Consider the following 24,490-nt stretch of genomic DNA (forward strand, 5'->3'; position numbering starts at 1 on the left):
GAGTTGGAATGAACTCAATGGCACCTAACAACAACAACCACAAGCTGGTTTAAAATTGAAACTACCCACACATGGTCAAGTGACATCCAATCCAAACAACCCACAGCCATTGACTTGATTCTGATTCACTGAGACCCTATAGGACAGAGTAGAACTGCCCTACAGGGTTTCCAAGGCTGTAAATCTTTATGGAAGCAGACTGCCACATCTTTCTCTTGCAGAGAAGCTGGTAGGTTTGAACAGCTGACCTTTAGGACAGCAGCCGAGCACTTTAACAACTGGAACACCAGGGAATAGTTAAATACCAAAAATAGGGACATATCAAGGAAAAATTAGCAAATTTACTTAAATTTACATTACATTGTTTACATTAACAGCTCTTAGCTCGTTAAAATCTTGATTGCATTTGCTAGCATAAACAAATGTTTACAAATTTAACATCCTGTGAGATTATGTATAATAACTACCTTATGGTTCCTATGTATAATAACTACCTTAAGGTTCCTGGGTCAAGCAAGCAGTTTGTGATAGACTACTAACCTAAAGTTTGGCTGTTCAAACCCACCTAGTGATGCTGCAGAAGAAAGGCCTGGTGATCTGCTTCTGTAAAGATTACAGCCAAGAGAGCCCTAAGGAGCAGTTATACTCTGTAGTACGTTGTTGCCATGAGTCAGAGCTGACTCCATGGCAGAAAGTTTTCGGCTTTTTCATAGCGTTATCTTAAGAGTTCGATGCTAAACACGGGGTTAGTACATAGTGAAATAATAGTTTATTTTTCATTTGATTAAATGCCATTTTTTATTTTATCTTCTGATATTCAGAGGTAGAATTAATCTTACTTCTCAGTGCATGGGGCATTATAATTGTATTCAGACCCATTTTATCTTATTACTGTATTTTATTATTTATTTTATTTTTTATCATTTTTTTTTTTTTTTTTTACCTATTTCTATACTCTTCTGGATAGAGACTTTTTATAATATGTTTGATCTATGCCCTTGAAAAAGTAAATATCTTTGTAAAAGGGTAATTGATTTGGACCAGTTTGAGAGATTAAAACCTCTTGGAGGCCTAGTCTTAAGACACCTGCACACTTTTGGGAGTTTTATCTCTTTTACCTCCAGGAATGCCACCAGGTCCCCACTATGAAGCTCAGAGAAAAATCCTCTCAGGGTTCTGGTAGAGGAAGGGAAAAAGAAGCTATTTTGAAATAGTGCTCTGTTCCATACAACAACAGCCTGCCCTCAAGGGAAACTACTTTATTAGAACTAAACTGAAGGAAGGAGAAATACCCATATATAGCCCTTCCCACCTCCTACGGCTGGATATAGAAAAAAGGAAATGTCCAAGTTCAGCCCCATCTTCTTCCCTTCCTGTTTTACTTGTTGTTGTTGTTAGTTGCTATCAAACCGGTTCTGACTCACAGTCATCCTATATACTACAGAACAAAACGCTGCACAGTCCTGACCTCCTCACAATCCTTATACTTGAGCTTATTGTTGCAGCCACTGTATCAATCCATCTCATTGAGGGTCTTCCTCTTTTTCGCTGACCCTCCACTCTACCAAGCATGATGTCCTTCTCCAGGGACTGATTCTCCTGATAACATGTCCAAAGTATGTGAAATGTAGTCTCACCAGCCTTGCTTCTAAGGAGCATTCCGGATGTACTTCTAAGATAAATTTGTTCATTCTTTTGGCAGTCCATGGTATATTCAATATTATTCACCAATAGCATAATTCAAAGGCATCAATTTTTCTTAGATCTTCCTCATTCATTGTTCAACTTTCACGTGCATACGAGGCAATTGAAAATAACATGGCTTGGGTCAGGTGCACCTTAGTCTTCGAGGTGACATCTTTGCTTTTTAACACTTTAAAGAGGTCTTTTGCAGCAGATTTGCCCATTGCCATGAGTCCTTTGATTTCTTGACTGCTGCTTCCATGGGTGTTGATTGTGAATTCAAGTAAAATGAAATCCTTGACAACTTCAATCTTTTCTCCAATTATCTTGATGTTGCTTATTGGTCCAGTTGTGAGGATTTTTGTTTTCTTTATGTTGAGGTGTAATCCATACTGAAGGCTATAGTCTTTGGTCTTCATCAGCAAGTGCTTCAAGTCCTCTTCACTTTCAGCAAGCAAGGTAGTGTCATCTGCATAACTAAGTTTGTTAATAAGCATTCCTCCAATCCTGATACCCCATTCTTCTTCATGTAGTGCAGCTTCTCTGATTATTTGTTCTACATGCAAATTGAATAAGTATGTTGAAAGAATACAACCTGATACACACCTTTCCTGACTTTAAACCATGCAGTGTTCCCTTGTTCTGTTCAAAGACTGCATCTTGATTTATGCACAGGTTCCTCATGAGTGCAATTAAGTGCTCTAGAATTCCCTTTCTTCATAATATTATCCATAATTTGTTATGATCCACACAGTCAAATGCCTTGGCATAGTCAATAAAACACAAATAAACATTTCCTGGAATTATCTGCTTTCAGCCAGAATCCATCTGTCATCAGCAATGATATCTCTGGTTCCATGTCCTCTCCTGAATCCAGCCTGAATTTCTGGCAGTCCCATGCTGATATACTGCTGCAGCTGCTTTTGAATGATCTTCAGCAAAATTTTACTTCAGTGTGATATTAATGACATGGTTCAATAATCTCCGCATTCAGTTGGATCACCTTCTTTGGAATATGCATAAATATGGGTCTCTTCCAGTCAGTTGGTAGCTGTCTTCCAAATTTCCTTTTTTTTTTTTTTTTTTTTAACCCTTTAAGTGAAAATTGTTTTATTTATGGGGTTAAAAAAAAAAAAAAGCTGGGAAGAACTTATGAAGGTCACAATCCAGGAGTACAGGCTCACTAAAATATCTAAGGCCTAATCATAGGATCATAGAACACTTCTCTTTCCCCTACACAACTTAGCACCACATCAAAATCAACAAGTCTTTACAAGAAATTAAAACTCAGCTCCTTTTATCTGAACTATCCTGTCCAGCTTTCAACAATGATAAAAAATCAATCAATGAATCTCAATCATGCTTAAAGATAAAAGGCACTCTCTGAAGAGACAGGCAGTCATCAGAAACAGATTCAGATATGGCAGAGATTTTGAAATTATCACACTAGGAATTTAAAATAATCATGATAACATGAAAAAAATAGACAAAACATGAGAACAGATGGGTAGTATAAGCAGAAAGATGGAAACACTAAAAGAATCAAGAGGAAATGATAAAAATAAAAGATACTGAAACAAAAATGAAGAATGCCTTTGATAGACTCATCACTAGACTCCATATGGCTGAAGGAAGACCTAGTGAATACACTATGTCCTGCCAAAATAACCAACAGGTCAATCTCAGAAAAAATACAACCAAAATGTTCCTTAGAAGCGAGAATGGAGATGTTTTGATTATCTTTGTACACATCATCAGGAAAGACCACTCCTTAGAAAAAGACGTCATGTTAGGTAGCAGACCAATGAAAATGAGGAATAGACTTGATGGTGGATTCAAACATAACAAGGGTCATGAAGATGGCGAAGGACTAGGCAATATTTTTTCTGTAATATATGAGGTCGTCATGAGTCAGAGCCACCTTGACAACTAACAACACAACATATGTATATATATATATATATATATATATATAATTTTGGAAAATTGGCTCTAAAGTTCATTGCTGTACATCAACGGGGTAAACTACATTTCTAAAACAGCTTAAGTTTTTTATTATGTTAAACTTTACCTTATTATATTTAGTAAATTTTAATTAGCCACATAATTCTAAAAATTGTCTCATTCCATGCCATTTAAAACACTGAAAAAGTCGTCATGTTTTGTCAGTAAATCATGTTTTTGAAGGGAGAGGAGGTTAAGATGATGTTTCCCTCTTAATATTCCTCTTTATCTCTCTATTATGAAAAACAGTGAATTAATTTGATTTATATAAAGTTTGGGGACATATATAGATGGATTATGAGATTCAGAGTTGCAATGTATCACCTTTCTTTCTAGTAGTTTCTGAGTTGGAGAAGTTATTATTAATGTTTTTTTGTAAATACCAACATCTTGTATATTTGTGGATACATTTTTAATCTCTGATAATTCAAAAGGCATTGTGTTATTTGACTTTTTGTCTCTATCATTTCATTTATATTAATATCCTAAATATCTGGCTAAATACTACTAGGAAATAAATTTTATAGTGAATACTTTTGAAAGCATATTTATCTTATTTAATTTGTATTCTAGATTCCATATTTTACACACTTCATCTTTTTTTTTTTAGTACTTCTAATTGGGTTTGAACGGCAACATCATATTAACTCAGGTTTTGATTAGGTATTTTAAAATATTACGGAGCCCTGGTGCCTCAGTGGTTAACAGCTCAGCTGCTAGCCAAATGGTCGGCAACTCGAATCTACCAGCTACTCCTTGGAAACCTTGTGGGACAGTTCTACTCGGTTCTATAGGGTCATTAAGAGTCAGAATCTACTCGACAGCAATGAGTTTTAATTGCAACAATATTATGTCACAACTAAGGTTGTTTTAGATGGATATTTGAGGTCTTATATGCCTGAGCATGCATTTTATAATGGGAACACAGCATAAAAGTATGTTTTTCTCTCAGTAATTAGCAAAATATTGTACTCTTATTTATCTTTCTTTTTAATGACAGCTTGCTTTCTTCATGTATGATATCCTTGATGTCATTCAACAACACCTCTGGTCTTTGGTTATTAGTGTTCAGTGTGTCAAATCTGTTCTTGAGATGGTCTCTAAATTCAGGTGGGATATACTCAAGGTCACACTTTGGCTTTTGTGGCCATGTTCTAATTTCCTCAACTTCACCTTGAACTTGCATAAGAGTAATTGATGGTCTGTTCCACAGTCTGCCCCTGGCCTTGTTCACACTGATGACATTGAGTTTTTCTGTCATCTCTGTCCACAGATGTAGCCAATTTGATATTAAAAAGACAATAAAGAAAGAAAAGTCAAAATGAATGTCAGAAGAGACTCTCAAAGTTGCTCTTGAATGTAGAATAGCTAAAGCAAAAGGAAGAAATGATAAAGGATCTGAACAGAATATTTGAAAGGTTGGCTCCAGAAGACAAACTAAGGTATTAACAATGAAAAGTGCAAAGACTTGGAGATTTAAAACCAAAAGGGAAGGACACACTCGGCATTTCTCAATCTGAAAGAAGTGAATAAAAAATTCAAGTCTCAAGTTGCAATATTGAAGGATTCTGTGGGGGAAATACTAAACGATGCAGGAAGTAGCAAAAGAAGATGGAAGGAATGCAGAGTCACTGTACCAAAAAGAATTGGCCAACATTCAATCATTTCAGGAGGTAGCATATGATCAAGAACTAAGGGTACTGAGGGAAGAGGTTCAACTGCACTGAAAGCATTGGCGAAAAACAAGGCTCCAGGAATTGATGGAATACTGATTGAGATATTTCGACAATCACTTACTGTTCTAGAAGTGCTCACTCATCGAAGCCAAAACATTTGGAAGATAGCTACCTGACCAACCAACTGGAAGAGATCCATATTTTTATCCATTCCAAAGAAAGGTGATCCAACAGGGAAGGCAGAAATTATCAACATATCATTAATACCACACACACACACACAAGTAAAATTTTGCTGAAGATCATTCAAAAGCAGTTGCAGCAGTACATGGCCAGGGAATTTTCAGAAATTCAAGTCGGATTCAGAAGACGATGTGGAACAAGGGACATAATTATGGATGTCAGATGGATCCTGGCTGAGAGCAGAGAATACTAGAAAGATGTCTACATGTGTTTTGTTGACTGTGCCAAGGCATTTGACTGTGTGGATCATAACAAATTATGGACAACATTGCAAAGAATGGGAATTGCGGAACACTTAATGGTACTCACAAGGAACCTGTACAGAGATCAAGAGACAATCTTTGGAACAGAACAAAGGGTGCTGCATGGTTTAGAGTCAGAAAAGTTGTGTGTCAGGGTAGCATCCTATGTATTCGATCTGTGTGCTGAGAACATAATCCAAGAAAAAAATTCAAGAAACTGGGTTATATGAAGACGAACAGGGTATCAGGATTGGAGGAAGACTCATTAACCATCTGCAATATGCAGATGACACAACCTTGCTTGCTGAAAGTGAAGAGAACTTGAAGCACTTACTGATGATGATTTAAGATCACAGCCCTCAGTATGGATTACACCTGAACATAAAGAAAACAAAAATCCTCACAACTGAACCAGTAAACCACATCATGATAAATGGAGAAAATATTGAAGCTGTAAAGAATTTCAATGTCAATACCCATGGAAGCAGCATGCAAAAAATCAAATGATGCATTGCTGCAAAAGACTTCAAAGTATTAAAAAGCAAAGATGTCACTTTAAGGGCTAAGGTTTACCTGATCTAAGCCATATTTTTTTTTTAAGCCATGGTGTTTTGAATTGCCTCATATGCATGTAAAAGCTGAACAATGAATAAAGAAGACTGAAGAAGAATTGATGTCTTTGAATTTTGGTGATGGAGAAGAATGTTGACTATACCATGGGCTGCCAAAAGAACGAATGGATTGGTCTTGGGAGAAGTACAACTAGAATGCTCATTGGAAGCGAGAATGACTAGACTCGTTTCACATACTTTGGACATCTTATCAGGAGGAACTAGTCCCTGGAGAAGGACATCATGCTTGGTAGAGTGGAGGGTCAGCGAAAAAGAGGAAGACCCTCAATGAGATGGATTGACACAGTGGCTGCAACAATGGGCTCAAGCGTAACAGTGATTATGAGAATGGTGCAGGACTTGGCTGTATTTCGTTCTGTTTTACATAGGGTTGCTATGAGTTGGAAGTTACTCAAAGACACCTAACAACATCTTTCTCTCTGTCTAGCTTTCTATCTTCTATTCTTAGTAGCTTTACAAAAGCCTTGTATCTGTTAGAGTCCCACAGAGGCAACATGAATATAATTCAAATAAGTGTAAATAGTTCTTACAAAACTGTTGAATGTTTACATAGCTGCTACTTTCTACAGCTAAAGCATCAGTACAGTCATGGGGCTTGCTCTTACATTGTCTTCTGTGACAATTATTTAGAATATATAGTTCACATGTTTTTTAGTTCACATGAAATGCAAACTATTCATAATGTCTGGAAGCTTAGCTGAAAACTGTCTACCATGGGTGACCCTGCTCATATTTGAATACCTGTGACATAGCTTTCAGCATCACAGCAACATGAAAGCCCTACAGTACAACAAATTGGCAGACACGTGGAGGAAATAATTCACAGTGATTCTTTAAACAAACAATTTCACTTCCCTCGCAGTTATTGAAGTTCCTCTTGTAAATAGTAAGACTGTAATTTATTACAGATAGTCCACACTAAAGGTTTCTCTGGTTAATAATTATATGTTTTAGGTCATTAAGCCAATAATTAAAGTTCAAAAAAAAAAAAAGGCTTTTACTAATTCGTGTAAAGTAACATTGTTTTATTTCCGTTGAGAACACATCTGAGCAACCATCTCACAAATACATAACTAAGCTACAATGGGTTTTAGTGATGGAGTAGATGAACTCAGTCTTAAATTATTTTTTTCAAACATTGTTACACCTCTTTTATATATCTGCAACTAGTAAATATACCTGGTGTAAAACACATATGAATACAATCGAGTCTTTGACCAGCCTTCAAAAATTTCACTCAACAAAGGCAGACTTTCTTATATCTAACTACGATGTAATTCGAAGTCTCCCTAGACTACATTCTGGTTTGACTGAGTGGGCCCTGGCTTTTCACTTGTTTGTCCAGGAATATCATTTTTAATCAAGTATGATTAACAATTTTTACAGTAAAGCAATCCAGGTTGTGTTTAGTAGACTTCTACTTCAGCTTCCAATAGAGTCTTACCTAGTAATGTGACACACATGCAAAGAATTTTCACTTTCACAATTGGTTAAATCTGAAAGGTGACTAACAATAAGCCTTTCCTCTTTTCTTAAGCATTTCCATGTACATCATCAAAATCTGCCTTTCAAGGACAGCATACAGGGTGTTCATAAATAAAATACGGTGTAATTGGACACAAGAATCCCAAGACACTTCTCTTGAGTTTCAGAGGGTGATGAGAGAAGTATTCCACAATGCTGCTGTCCTTCTGGACTCAAGGAATAAACAGCTCATGCTATGATCTGTGAAATGTGCGGAGCTATCAGGTCGCCTGTTGACAGGGTCCGTGGAAAAAGAGGAAAGTATAGAGTAAATGTATGTAATTTAAGTGGAAATAGAGTTGTGTTGCCCTGTCTTTAAGCCTGAGGAGTTACCTGAAAGCTTTAGCAAAAGTGGCACTGTCAGTTCTTGTATGCCGGAGATCTACAACTATTTATTTATTTTAATGCTTAGTAATGCTTAAAATAAGCAAAGAAGTAAACGGTCCAACAAAAATAAGTGAGAAGAACTAGAATAAAGTAGGTAGTTATTAACCAACAATTAACAACGTATCAGAAAATTAATAGATACGCTCCTTTACTGACGATCTGTATAGCTGACTCTAGAAAATTTAACATTTGTAGTTTCTACCCTTTTCCTCCACACTCACAAATGAATGAGCTTGCTTACTAAGGCTCAGCTTTGTTTGTACTCAAACATGTTTATGGCAGTAATACTTGTATTTATGAAATTTAATTGAATATAGACTTAGTAAAAAAAATCAATAAAATTGAGTATTTATAAAGACTCAATAAGGTCATAGTACCAAAAAGTGTTAATTTAGGCATTGTCAAAGCAAGTTTAAGATAGAGAAAAATGATCGTAGAAGCAGAAAGTTCACAGTGGTCAAGTTACTGATCCATTAAAAAACAAACAAACAAAAAAACCTGAAAATAATAACCAAAACCTTACAGAAGTACTTTATGTAAAAAAAGATTATAAAATTGAAATCACCTAAAACATTTTAAAGGAAAGGCTTAAATCAAAATTATCAAATGCATGCACAATCTTAACATTATTTTTTCTTCCAGCACTTTAAATATCTTTTTCCATTATCATTTTTATCCTACTTTTACAGATAAAAATAATGTGTCATTCATATTCTTCTCTCAGAAGTAATCTTCTCCCACCTCCACCCCTACCATGACTTCTTTCAAGATTTTATATACAAGACTGATTTTTATCCTGCTTTGGAATTGCTCAACTTCTTTAATCTGTAAGTTTAAATTTTCATAAAATTTGGAAAAAAGATTGATATTTTTTTTTTTCTCTCTCCACTTTTTTAGTACTCCATTTAAATGTATGTTAAAATTCTTGAGGTTGTTTTTCAGGTCACTGAGGCTCTGTTTATTCTTTTCAATCTATTTTCCTCTTCTTTAATCTTGTGTAATTGCTCTTTAGTTGTTATGACGTTGACTGACTCTTTCTTTTGGTAGCTCTAATCTTCCAGTAAGCCCATTCCAAAAACTTTTTATTTCAATTATTATACTTTTAGTTCTAAAATTAACTTTTCCTTGTTTTTTGTTTTGCTTTGCTTTCTTTTCATTTTTTGACTGTGATTTTCTAGATTTTCATTCATCGTAGACATCTTTCTCTTTAACTATTTGACCATTTTTAAATAGCCAATTTACATCCTTTCTTCTAATTCCAACATCTGGGTCATTGTTTTACTATTGAATCATTGTTTTTTTTCTTGTTTACGAGTCACATTTTTCCTCATTCTTTATATATCTAGTTTTTGTGGATTCCATTCTCTACCTCTGAAAGATCACAATTTTTGTTCTGGGATGCAAATCACTTTGTTCTCTGACAAATCTTTGTTGGTGAGGTGTAGGCCTTCTTGAGTTTAGTAGAAAGTCTAATGTATTTAACAAGTTTTTCTAACTAGGTGGGGCTCAAAATTCAATTCCTATCTCCCAAAATGAATAGTAGCTGGAGTTTTGTTCAGTTCTTTCGGTCTTCCAGCTAGTAAGTACTTTCCTCTGAGCTTTTTGTATTCTTTCTTACACAAGCATAGTTAAAAGTCAATTAAGAATTTAAGGAGAGTCTAAATGCAGATTTGGGGGCTCCCCTTTATTTGTCTGTCTCATTTTTTTGTGTGTGTGTTTTCTCCCCATTTCCAGATTCTCTGATCTCTATCATATAATACCTCAAATCAATAAGACTGTGGTTTTCTCTTGAGTTCTAGATTCCCTTTGCTGTTCAAAGAAGTGGATGCACTCAGGGGAAAAGACCTATGGAAGTCAGTCTCAACCAATGTATTTTTCTTCTTTCCTGCATTGAATCCCTTCCAGTGTCTGCCTGATTTCATTTGCTCTTCAGTAACCCTATATGTATGTTATTGTTACGTGACGTTTATTCATGTGACAGAGGAGAACTGTCCCATAGAGTTTCCTAGGCTGTAATCTGTACGGGAGCGGGTCACAAGATCTCTTCTGCCATGGAGTGGCTTGTGGTTTTAAACCATGGGCCTTTCAGATAGCTGAACGCTTAACAATTGAAGCACCAGGGCTCGGCCACTGACTCTCTCGCTACGTCTCTCTCTCTCTATCTATTTCTATTCTGTTATTTCTACTTCCATTTTGATCGTTTTTCTTTTTATTTAAAACTCAGTTCAGACTTTATTATTGTCTTTGGAGGGAGGGTGTCTTAGTTACCTAGTGCTGCTGTAACAGAAATACCACAAGTGGATGGATTTAAGAAAGTTAAATTTATTCTCTCACAGACTAGGAGGCTAGACGTCCAAATTCAGGGTGCCAGCTCCAGGGCAAGGCTTTCTCTTTCTGTAGGCTCTGGGGGAAGGTCTTTGTCATCAATCTTCCCCTGGTCTAGGAGCTTCTCAGGCGCAGGGGCCCTGGGCCCAAAGGACATGCTCACCTCCTGGTTCTTCATTCTGGCGCTGGGGGTCCCTCTCCTCCCTGCTCAATTCCCTTTTATATCTCAAAAGAGATTGACTCAAAATACAACATTATCCTGTTGATTGAGCCCTGCCTCATTAACAAAACTGCCTCTAATCCTGCCTCATTAACTTCAGAGAGGTGGAATTTATCACACATGGGAAAATCACATCAGATGACAAAATGGTGGACAATCACAATACTAGAAATCATGGCTACCCAAGTTGACATACATTTTTGGGGGACATAATTTAATTCAAAACAGAGGGTTGTCCTTACTCAAATTCCTGTACTGTTATCAAAATTGGAACATCACTTTATTTATTTTTTTAGTTCCCTTTTAACTGAATATTTGGTTAACCAAACAGAGCTGCATAATAATTTACTATGAACATTATTCAAAAAATCTGTTATTTTTTGTGGAAATTACCTGAATGTCAGATAGTTCTAAAAAGAGGAAATTCATATATATGATTAAATCACCCTATTTGTGGTAGAAAATTTTATAGACATTTGTGGTAGAAAATTTTATAGAATACCAATGATTTTATAATTCATTATGGTGGTATATTTTCATAGCATCTTAATTACCTTTTTTAAAAGCTACTTATTCAAATTTATAGTCTAATGTGACATAGTATCTATGTATTTTTATTGTAGATTTATAGTCTTAATTTTGGCCTATTTTGTTAATTACAGAAAGTTATTTGTTAGGACAAAAAAAGTAACATTTTAACTTCACTGAACTGTGCCTTTTCCAACATCATATACAAAAAAAAAAAAAACCTTGATAATTATAATTTAATTATATTACAGTAATGTTCTATAATCTACTTTCATCTACTTCAGTCAGTTTTGGATAACACTAAGAAAAAAAGTATTTTGTAAGAACTGGGAAATAAAAATAAACTTTCTGAGGCTAGAGTTGATGAAATAAAACAGTCATTTGCAACAAATTCAGTAAGTCACTCAGGAGTTTACAGTTTTCTAACTAGTAGTTATATTTTAAATATGTAAAGTTTCATAAACATTTTATTCAGTTCCTCACCAATAGCCAGTGCAATCCTGACTTATACTGGCAAGTGATGCTTTCTAAATTTATTTTAGAATTCCCTGTTTTGTAAAGGTGGTCTGGAGGCAATTCAAGGTGTAACTGGCAGTCTGGAGTGTTAATAAGGAGGGAAATTCTTGTACTAGGGAGTATGTATATATTTCCCCAAGGGAGATTATAAATATACATACAAATATATAATAACTATAAATATATATTTTCCTAAGGGAAAAAATACACACATACACACATACATGCTCTCATACACACACATGCACACATGCACACACAAACACATATGCACACAAAATAAAAATAGTGTTTCTATGAAAAATTATAAATTTTAAACGTTGTGTATAATTAGTAGACATTTTGTTTTACTACTGTCTAGAGCATAGAGTAATACTATTTTTCTTAAGCTGCTCTATCCCAATAGCTATTTTTTCATAAAAATTCAATTATTTGCATTATTATGTGGCTGTACCCATAGGCTTGACAGAGCACACATTTTAAAAAGCAATAAATAAATAAGTCATGTACATTTGAATATATTCATGTTTCAGATATTCAGTTATAAAAGCATTAGTGATTTACATTTTCCAATTCTATCCCCTACCACAACCAACCAACCTCATTGTATGCTACTACTTTTCATAATACTAGTAAGGCTAAATTCTAAAATTCCTGCATATTCTGTATTCAACAAAATATTTTGAATTACTTTCACAGTTCTATATGTCAAAAAGAAACTATCACAGAAATAACATATATATACATATATGTTGTTGTTGTTTTTAGGTGCTATCGACTCGGTTCTGACTCTTAGTGACCCTACGTACAACAGAATGCCCGGTCCTGTGCCATCCTCACAATCATTGTTATGCTTGAGCCCATTCTTGCGGCCACTGTGTCAATCCATCTTGTTGAGGGTCTTCCTTTTTTTTGTTGGCTCTGTACTTTACTAAGCATGATGTTCTTCTCCAGGGACTGATCCCTCCTGGTAACATGTCCAAAGTACGTGAGACATAGTCTTGCCATCCTTGCCTCTAAGGAGCATTTTGGTAGTGCTTCTTCCAACACAGATTTGTTCATTCTTTTGGCAGTCCATGGTATATTCAATATTCTTCTCCAACACCACAATACAAAGGCATATACATATATATATATGAAAATATAAATGATATTAATGGGTCATCAGAATAATGCATACTTAAACTATTATAATCTTCTACATTATGATATAATACAGGTCATATACAGGGTAAAAGTATTTGTACACATAAGATTATTGTGAGGTCATTCAGTCTGCTAAAATGTCCTGGATTATAGAAGGCATCAAAGAAAAGGCACAGATAGAACTTGAAGGAGATAATTAATATTTAGGTGGGTGTTCTACTCTGTCCTATAGGGTCACTATGAGTTGGAATCGACTCGACGGCAGTGGGTTTTGGTCCTGAATTTGGGAAAGCCAGGAGAATTTTTTTTAGGTGACATTCACAGGGACTTTAAAATCAGAACTATATGACTTATCATATCTGTTGCTATTTGAGATCCCTGTGGATGATTATAATAGATCAGAAGTGATAATAAAGAGCCTGATATGGCCATGAATCCAAAGGAATTACTGTACGGAAAGGAGGCTTCATTCCAGGTGTGTTATAGATCTCTATTGCCTTGATAGTTTAAATACTACTTCTTAAAAATTGCTGAAATGGTACACTTTAGGTGAGTGACATATAGTAGGAGATGGTGTGAGTTTCAAAGAGCAACCTCTTCCACAGAGAGACAAGACAGAATATCAAAAAAGAGGAAGCACATCCAATGTGTGAAGTTCTGTGTTGGAAGCTTTAGGTAGGTTGTTGTTGTTGTTAGGTGCCATCGAGTCAGCTCCGACTCATAGCGACCCTATGAACAACAGAATGAAACACTGCACAGTCCTGAACCATCCTTACAATCGTTGCTATGCTTGAACTCATTGTTGCAGCCACTGTGTCAATCCACCTCGTTGAGGGTCTTCCTCTTTTCCGATGACCCTGTACTCTGCCAAGCATAATGTCCTTCTCCGGGGACTGATCCCTCCTGATAACATGTCCAAAGTATGTAAGATGTAATCTCGCCATCCTTGCTTCTAAGGAGCATTCTGGTTGTACTTCTTCCAGGACAGATTTGTTCCTTCTTTTGGCAGTCCATGGTATAGTCAATATTCTTCGCCAACACCACAATTAAAAGGCGTCAATTCTTCTTTGGTCTTCCTTATTCATTGTCCAGCTTTCACATGCATATGATGCCATTGAAAATACTATGGCTTGGGTCAGGTGCACCTTAGTCTTCAAGGCGACATCTTTGCTCTTCAGCACTTTGAACAGGTCCTTTGGAGCAGATTTACCCAATGCAATGTGTCTTTAGATTTCTTGACTGCTGCTTCCATGTGTGTTGATTGTGGATCCAAGTAAAATGAAATCCTTGACAACTTCAATATTTTCACTGTTTATCATGATGTTGCTCATTGGTCCAGTTGTGAGGATTTTTGTTTTCTTTATGTTGAGGTGCAATCCACACTAAAGGCTGTGGTCTTTGATCTTTGTTAGTAAGTGCTTCAAGTCCTCTTCACTTTCAGCAAGCAAGGTTGTGTCATCTGCATAACGCAGGTTGCTAATGAGTCTTCCTCCAATCCTGATGCCCCGTTCTTCTGCATATAGTCCAGCTTCTCGGGTTATTTCCTCAGCACACAGATTGAATAGGTACGTGAAAGAATATAATCCTGATGCACACTTTTCCTGACTTTAAACCAATCAGTATCCCCTTGTTCTGTGCAAACAACTGCCTCTTGATCTATGTAAAGGTTCCTCATGAACACAATTAAGTGTTCTGGAATTCCCATTCTTCGCAAGGTTATCAATAATTTGTTACTAATTAATTAGATAGGTTACTTTGTATAATTTCCCCAATATTTGTACGCAGCATAAAATGACATATAATCTTTTGTTCTGTTGTAGTTTCTAAAAAATTCAGATATAAAAAAGCAACATAGATAGAATTTAATTGTTTATAGTTAAATATTTCTTCTGTAAAAGGTAATATCAACTAAGCTGTCTGTTGTAATCATCACCAAATGCAAGAGTAATCTATTTTGCCTTTGATTATTTAGCATATCTCCCCCAATTTGCTATTATTATGTTAAGTATTTAAAACTTACTTAGGGTAAAGGGCATGCTACTGTTTCTTTTTATCCATATTCCCTTTTCTTACACAGGGAATAAGTACAGGACCACAGGAACTGATATCCAGCTGCGAGTTCCTGTGGTAAATTGCACTGGAGAAATTGTAAATTTTGAATCACAGAGAATTGCTTAAACTAGTCTGAAAACTAAAGATAGAATTCACACAGATCTCTGTGGTATTGTAATCCTATTTATTACATTTAATGTGATTATTACTGCTTTTTTAATACAGGAACAAAATACCTGATAAGTACATGAGACTGTTGTAAGGCAACCATCTTGCGATAGAGATTAGGCAAAAGAAACTAAAATAGGAATATGTTAGGAAGGCAGTCTTCTAGGAGGGGAGTGTGGTCATTAAGTTATATTCGGTAAAGTTCAGTGTTTACAACGTGTTGGAAGTGTTCCCAACATAAACCCATTGCCATCAAGTCAATCCCGACTCACTTATAGGGACCTTACAGGGCAGAGTAGATCTGCCCCATAGGGTTTCCAAGAAGCGGCTGGTAGATTTGAACTGCCGATGTTTTGGTTAGCACCCGAGCTCTTAACCACTGAGCTGCTAGGGCATTATTCCTGATACAGTGACTGCATTTTTGCAAAATCTTGTTTACAACTGCTATTATAGACAACCAGGACTCAGGGCATATAAAATAATTACATAAAATCATTTTATTTTTGCCTCTACTTTTACTTTAAGCTACCAATTTGTCTAGTTTTATTCCTTTCTGTGGCTGATATAAAGGGGAGTCCTCATGAGTGTTCTGGTCTCTTTTAGTTAAAAGAAAACAAAAACTAAAACTAAACGGTTATTTTAAGTTCTAAAGCACAATCTCTGATCAGTGTTTATTATATATCAAAAAACAAAACAAAACAAAACCTTGTTGTTGGGTCAATTCACACAGAATAGAACTAATAATCAAAACCATAAACTTAATTTAGGAGTGAGTCTCTTTTCCTTCACTCTAGCCAGCTGTAGGCTGGCCATATGAAGTTAGTAGGAGAGTGATGTTGTAACCATTGAGTCGATTCCAGCTCATGGTAACTTCATATGGGTGGCATAGAACTGCTCTGTAGGATTTTCAAGGCTGTGAGATTTCAGAAACAGATCACTAGGCTTGTCTTCTGAGACACATCTTTGTGGGTTCAAACTGCCAGCCTTTTGGCTAGTAGTCTAATGCTTAACCATATACACCTCTCGAGGACTCCTGATAGAAGGGTAGAATTCTCTTTTCATGGGAGGAGAATATCTTGCCAAAGATCACAGCACGCAGTCTGCTTTCAGTGTCCATGAGCTTAAACACTATGTTGTCTACTTAAAAAAAAGAAAAAAAACATTTTTTTTCGTTCAAATGACCTTTTTTTTTTTTTTTAGTAACTGAGTGAAGATTTAAGCCTGTCTCCCAAGTCCTCTAACCCCATACATTTTTTTCCATTATGCTGTTTTATAATGTGAACTTATAAGAATAGTCATAATCACAGTTTTCAGTCATAATTATCTAGCTGTGATCAGAGATCAGAGACATAATTTTTTTTTCCAAATTTAATATAAAAAATGGTTTTTAACACAGGAATCACAATTACCTTGGAAACACCAGGTAACTGACTTAGAGCCTGCCTAATTTTATGTGACTTAGTCTTTTTTTTTTTTTTTTAATTCTTATTTCTTTTCTATTAGAAAATAGAAAATAACTTGGATTTCAAAAGAGAGGTATGTAATGCATAAGAATTGCGAAAGAAACTCAATTTACTGGCTTGGCCAACATGCCAGCTATTTTCTTCTTTATTTTATTTTCACTAATAAAAGAAGACAACAAGCAAAAATTCTTTGACTCGTTTTGAACCTCAGGTTTCATTCATTACCAATCTAGGTGAAATGTTTAAGTCTCTATTGCAACTTGTACTTAATCTATACCCTGTGTAAGAACTGTCACTTTAGCCTGACAATCCCACATTGTCAATTTTTCAGTTCATTGCTGCTTTTCATCTCTGGATGACCCAATGGCATAAGCACTAATTATAACAACTGATAAGCCAAATGCTTCCATGCATGAAATAATCAATGATTACAATTATTTTTTCTGGATATATGCTGCTTCATCACAGGTTTTCTGGTATTCCTATTTGCATAACCTAAGATTGATTTAGTACAATTTTTATTTTCTTTTTGAGTCCCCAAATGAGATTTCAAAAATTGAGGAAGCACACATATGGGATACATTCTGAACTGAAGAGTTTTATATCTATGAATGCCTAGAGCAGGGAGCAAACAGGTCTGAGTAAAATGAAAATGGCTACTTATTTTATGGCTCATTTTTTATTCTTATAAGTAAATAATTTAAAGAACTATAATTCACTTTTAATTTGACTGTTTTATAAGAGCAATATAAAATAAGGTCAATAAAACAAAAAAGACATTAAATTTATAGAGACAACAGCGTAGAAGGAGTTTAATAAGAGAGAGACTTTTTCATAAGAGGCAAACTTATTTTCAAGTCAGTAATAAGATGGGAAATACTTAAGTTTATTTTTTTGACATATACTCTGAAATAAAGGTGTTGCTTACTTAATAAAAAAGGGGGGATTTGTTTCTACTAAGAGTAACTGTACTGCATAGAAAAATTTAAAGTAACTCCACAAAAGAACCAAAAATTTAAATAGATTTTGTTAGCATAGCACCAAAAGAAGATATACACAAGATCAGTGAAGAAGAAAGATAACATAGAAAATAAAATGATTAAATACAGACCTGTAACTCTGCATTCAGCCACGGTCCATATAATATGCTTTGATTGTCAATATTATCAAATTAAAAATACAAATAACAATTTTTACAGGGACTCACCAACATCACTTTTGACTTGCCTCAGTAGTTCAGGAATGCAAATATGTAAGAAATGGAAATTGAAAAAGGAACACAAAAGTTTTATCTATGAACACTATCAAAAAGAAGAGCTACAAGGAAAATTATTATAGATCGAAAATTAAAATTGATGAAAGCAAACAGCAAGTTACAAAAAATGAACAACACAGAATTCAAATGGCATAGAATTTATATTAAGTCCTGGTATAAGACATTTTTAAAGTACATGTGTATATAACAAGAAAGTGTAGCTAGAAATGAAAATCAAATAAATTTCAGTGGACTTTGGCAATACATGAAACTCTAGAGATTGAAGCAGTGATATTTATTTCCTGTTATTTACTTTTCTCTTTTGATACCCTCAAAAGACGAAGCTGACCACACCATGAGCCAAAGAGTAAAAATGCCAAGGGTACTCATTGTTTGCTGGGTAAGGAAGAACCAGCAGTAGCTCATTCAATACAACTTTTTTTGTCATTTTATTATGTTTCATCATGGAGTGTTTAAAAGAGAAGCTGTTATGTTGCAAGGAAAGCAGTGGTTGATGGCTTCCTTTTCTATCATTAAGATCTAATCTATCATCCGTCTAGTCAGTTGCTTGACAAGCAGTTTCTTAAACTTGAACTTTGTCATTCCGTGACAAAACTTGCATATTTACAAAATTTTCTCTTTTGTACAGAGTATTGTTATGATATATTTTATTTTTAATTCTCATCTCTGTATTTGAAATTTTATATAAAAAAAGTTTTAGAGGTAATCATAAAAGATTATCAATGACTAAGAAGAAAAAGTAGAGACTACATGTTGTCACTTTGAATAGGCAATGAACCGTTTTCTCCTGAAAGAAAACACGAAGATACAAGGCAACATTCTGGTTTTTATAAATGAGCATCAACTCTGCATCATGCATGCCTGGATGTCTTTCCCCATTGATCTCAGTCACTGCATGTAACCATTTTAAATACAAGTTCTTTGACAAATAGAATTTCCAGGTATTCTCTCAAGAAGAATCATAAACTAAAGACCATACTTTGGCTTCTTTTTAATTGAGGCTACCAATTCCAAACAAAATCTTCTTAGGTTATTTTCCACTGAAGTGTCACACAAGCTAAATTGAAGATACAGTGCAAATCTTCTAGAGATTTAGTTTTAGATTTTAAAAATCTATCAATGGTGCTAATTTGAATTTATTGGAATTGCTAACTATTAAAATGGGACCATGTGATTTGGTATGGGAGAATAAATAATTCAGGCTTGAAAATTTGAAAGAGGACCAGAGATACTCCAAATGGTGTAACTGTCTGTGCTATTTAACAAGCTTTCCCTACTCCCTCATTATCCCCAACACCTACTAGATGAAGTATGTTTTGTGATGTCTCCTCCCCAAAACCCCATTGTTTCAATCTGAAATGATACATTTGCTCTCACTGTAACCTATATATTCTTCCATTGTAACATTTACTATCAGGTTAAACTATGTGAGGTTACTAATATGAAACCATTTTCTATTAACAAAATAGCAACTTCATAAGTTTCAACCTGATATGTTTCATGGATATTATTGATTAACTTTTCTACCTACATGAAGGCATAGATACTGTCCAATTTATCTTTCTATATCTAGAGCTTATCAAAATGCCCAAGGTAGTTAGATAAATGTATTAAAATGAATGAATGAATCCCTAAAAATGCTTGTTAGCAACTTAGCAACTGATTACTTCTATTTACCAATTAAAGGCCTGGTGGTACAGTGGTTAAGCACTGGGGTGCTAACCAAAAGGTCTGCATTCAAATCCACCAGCCACTCCTTGGAAACCCTATGGGATGGTTCTACTCTGTCCTATAGGGTCGCTATGAGTAGGAATCAACTCAATGGCAATGGGTTTTCTTTCCTAATTATAATCACTGAAATGTCACATTTACGGTAAAATTCCTCCCCCCAAAATTGAGGGAAAATGGAGTACCTTGATTATAAGTTAATTGTTAATATATACGATAATTAAAAAAAAAAAAAACTAGTTTATCAAGCCAGATACACCAAGCATATATTATCAGCTTTAATCATCTCTTTTCAGCAAGTACATGGTACTTTTCTAACGAATACTTCCCTTAGTACATCTTAAGAATTAAATAAATTCATCAAACGGCTCTTGTTAGGTGCCCTTGAGTCCCTTCTGACTCATAACGACCCTGTATACGACATAAGAAAACACTGCCAGGTCCTGCGCCATTCTCAAAATTGTTATTTTGCTTGAGCCCATTGTTTCAGCCACTGTGTCAGTTCATCTTGTTGAATGTCTTCCTCTTTTTCACTGACCCTCTACCATACCAAGCATGATGTCCTTCTCCAGGGACCGATCCCTCCTGATAACATGTCCAAAGTATGTGAGATGAAGTCTCACCATCCCTGATTCTAAGAAACATTTTTTGTTGTACTTATTCCAAAACAGATTGTTCATTCTTTTGGCAGTGCATGGTGTATTCAATATTCTTTGCCAACACTACAATTAAAAGGCATCAATTCTTCTTTGGTCTTCCTTATTCACTGTCCAGCTTTCACATGCATATGAGGCAATTGAAAACACCATGGCTTGGGTCAGGCTCAACTTAGTCCTCAAGATGATATCTTAGCTTTTCAACACTAAAGAGATCTTTTGCAGCATATTTGCCCAATGCAATGTGTCTTTTGATTTCTCGACTTCTGCTTCCATTGGTGTTGATTGTGAATCCAACTAAAATGAAATCCTTGACAACATTAATCTTCTCTCTGTTGCTTATTGGTCCAGTTGTGAGGATTTTTGTTTTCTTTATGTTGAGGTGTAATCCATACTGAAGGCTGTGGTCTTTGATCTTCATCAGTAAGTGCTTCAAGTCCTCTTCCCTTTCAGCAAGCAAGGTTGTGTCATCTGCATAACGCAGGTTGTTAATGAGCCTTCCTCCAATCCTGATGCCCTTTTCTTCTTCATATAGTCCAGCTTCTCGGATTATTTGCTCAGCATACAGGTTGAACAGGTATGGTGAAAGAATACAATCTTGATGCACACCTTTCGTGACTTTAAACCACGCAGTATCCCCTTGTTCTGTCCGAACAACTCTCTTGATCTATGTACAGAATCTTCATGAGCACAAATAAGTGTTCTGGAATTACCATTCTTTGCAATGTTATTCCTAATTCGGTATGATCCACATAGTCGAATGCCTTTGCACAGTCAATAAAACACAGGCAAACGTCTTTCTGGAAATCTCAGCTTTCAGCCAGGTTCCATGTGATATCAGCAATGATATCCCTGGGTCCACATCCTCTTTGGAACCTGGCTTGAATTTCTGGCAGTTATGTGTTGAAATGGCTCTTAGCTAATCCCGAACTTTGTTTTCCAAATCTTTCTCTGTTCTCTGGAGTTCTAAGAATGCATTCCTTGATCTCTTCTTAATTTTTCAAATGTTTCTGTAGAGAAGGATAAATGAAAATAACTTTATTCCTCTCAGTATTTGATAAGTCATTTATTTTCCCTTCTGTCAGATGAAATCTTTCTTCATTTCACCAACTGGCCTAAAAATGATTGAACAATTTTATGCTATATTTTAAAACAACCAAATGAAGCCTAGAATTTTCTGAGTTAAAATGATTCTTCACATTAAGATATTATATCTTTAAAAATATGGCATACTTTTTAAATTTTTAGACCATATGTAGTAGAGTCAGTAATCTTGAGCTTCTCGTTTAATCAGAGTTGAGTCAAAAGGAATAAGAATGACACATGCCAAAAAGTAGATAGAAATAATAAAGGATTTTAAAAGAAAGGATTTTCTGTCTTTAAAAAATAAAGTTACTTCAACTTTTTTAACAAAATTTATAAAAACAGTGGAGGTCCCTACCCTTTACTTCTGGCATCACTGCTAACAAGTATGTCATTTTGGCTTTTACTCCTGTCCTTATGCACCAAATGTTCATCAAATAAGCGAGTCAACAATTACTTTTCCAAAATGGATGGTAGTTAATTAAATTATAATAAGTTAACTTAGACACACACACGTATATCTAATTCATTTGGATCATCAGCATGATGGGCAGTGGTGGTTCAGCGGTAGGCTTCTCACCTTCCATGCAAGAGATGTAGGTTCGATTTCCAGCCAACGCGCCTCATGCATAGCTGCCACCCTATCTATCAGTGGTGTCTTGTGTGTTGGAGGCTTGAACGTAGCTATGATACTGAGCAGCTTTCAGCAAAGCTTCCAAACTAAGGCAGACTAGGAAGAAAAGCCTGGCAATCTAATTTCCAAAAATTAGCCAGTGAAAACTCTATGGATCACAACTGTCAGATCCACAACTGATCACGAGAATGGCTCAGGAGTGGGCAGCATTTTGTTTATTCCCTTAGTGTGCGGTTGGGTAGCCATGAGGCAGCTGACAACAGCAACTCTCATGATAATTTTGAAGTCCTTTGAGTCTGAACACAGTGTATAATAAAGTAATCACACTAGTTTACACTGAAAAAGGAAACTCCTCATTGTCGTCGAGTCCATTCCGACTCATAGCGACCCTATAGAATAGAGCTGAACTGCCCTATAGGGTTTCCAAGGCTGTAATCTTTATGGAAGCAGGCTGCCACATCCTTCTCCTGTGGAGCGGCTGGTGGGTTAGAACCACTGACCAGTTAGCAGCCAAGAACTTAGCCACTGTCCCACCAGCGCTCCTCTTTACACCTAACATTGATCAATTTATTTAATTTTATGTTTGGTAGGCAATTAATTTAATTCTATTACATGAAATAGCTCTGTCATATGATATCAATAAAATATACAGAAAGTAAATATAAAAAAAAGGTTGTAAAAAAGAATTATTTTTTTAAACATGGCTCTGAACAGAGCATTATATAATCCATGTCATGCTGTTTCGCACCTTATCTATTCAAAAGGCATATGTATTGGTCTAATGTTCAAATTGTTAATTGCCATTAAGTCAGCTTCAATTCATGATGACCCCATGTATATAAAAGGAAAGGTTGTCCCATCCTGCTCCATCTTCATGATTACTGGTATGTTTGAGTCTGTTGTTGCAGTAATTGTGTTAATCCATCTTCCTGAGGGTTTCTCTTACATTTGATGGCCCTCCATTTTACCAAACACGACGTCCTTCTCCAGTGATCAGTCCCTTCTGATGATGTGTTCAAAGTTTCAGTGAGTCAAACCCATTGTCCCATCCATTATCATCGAGTCTATTCCAACTCGTAGTAACCCTATAGGGCACAGTAGAACTGCTCCATAGGGTTTCCAAGGTTGTAATCTTCACAGAAGTAGGCTACCCCATCTTACTCCTGTAGAGTGGCTAGTGAGTCCGAACTGCCAACCTTTTTGTTAGCAGTCAAGCACATAACCACTGCATCACCAGAACTCCTTATGCAAGTCAAAGTCTTGAAAAATATTTTGTGATCTATAGGTTTTTATTGGCTAAATTTCAGAAGTAGATCGCCAGGGCTTTCTTCCTAGTTTGTCTTAGTCCAGAAAAAAAAACATGGCTGACTGTGATGGTATTTTTAATACCAGTGACATAGATTCCAGAATCATGGCAACACGAAAGCCACCATAATATGATAAACTGACAGGTGGTAGAATGTTAAATCAGATACATATACAATCCAACTATATTCTTGGTGACCATGTTCTAGAAAAACTTGTACGTAATAGGGCCATAATAGTTAGTCAAATATTAATTACACTCTGTAGAATTTGGACTCCAAGTCAGTCAGATGTAAAATAATTACATGAGTCAGTTACCTCATCTCTTTTGGGACTTCTAGAACCTACCTCTTGGCCTACATACAACAAAATATCATCCTGCACTCTTCCCAAAACCCAACGCTTCTAAGTTGAAATGCTTCAGAATACTAAAAAAAAAAAAAGATCATAATAAAGGAATATAAGGCAACCTAGTCTTGGCTGAAGAATCATACTTAATGCAGAGGGCTTGATCTCCCCAAAATCAAGAAACACTGTATTGAATTCGAGAATCGCCTTTGAGTACTGTCTAGGAAAGCCATTTCTGGAGCAGGAGATTTTACTACTTAAGTTTCCACATTGAGGCAGAAGTTGTTTTAGAGGACCCTTGTTCTTTATCAGATCCCCACATTCCTTTTTTTAACTGATGGGATGAGAACCACAAAAGACATTCTTCATTGAAAACATACTGAACAACGTTATTGTTGTTAGGTGTCATCGAGTGGTTTCTGCCTCACAGTGACCCTGTGTACAACAGAACAAAAGACTGCCCGGTACTGCACCATCCTCAAAATCCTTGCTATGCTTGAGCCCATTGTTGCAGCCACTGTGTCAATCCATTTAATTGAGGGTCTTCCTCTTTTTTGCTGACCCTCCACTTTACCAAGTATGATGTCCTTCCCCAGGGAATAGTCCCTCCTGATAACATGTCCAAAGTATGTGAGATGAAGTTTCGCCTTT

The sequence above is a fragment of the Loxodonta africana genome, chromosome 4 (assembly GCF_030014295.1).
Source record: "Loxodonta africana isolate mLoxAfr1 chromosome 4, mLoxAfr1.hap2, whole genome shotgun sequence".
Classification (NCBI taxonomy): Eukaryota; Metazoa; Chordata; class Mammalia; order Proboscidea; family Elephantidae; genus Loxodonta; species Loxodonta africana.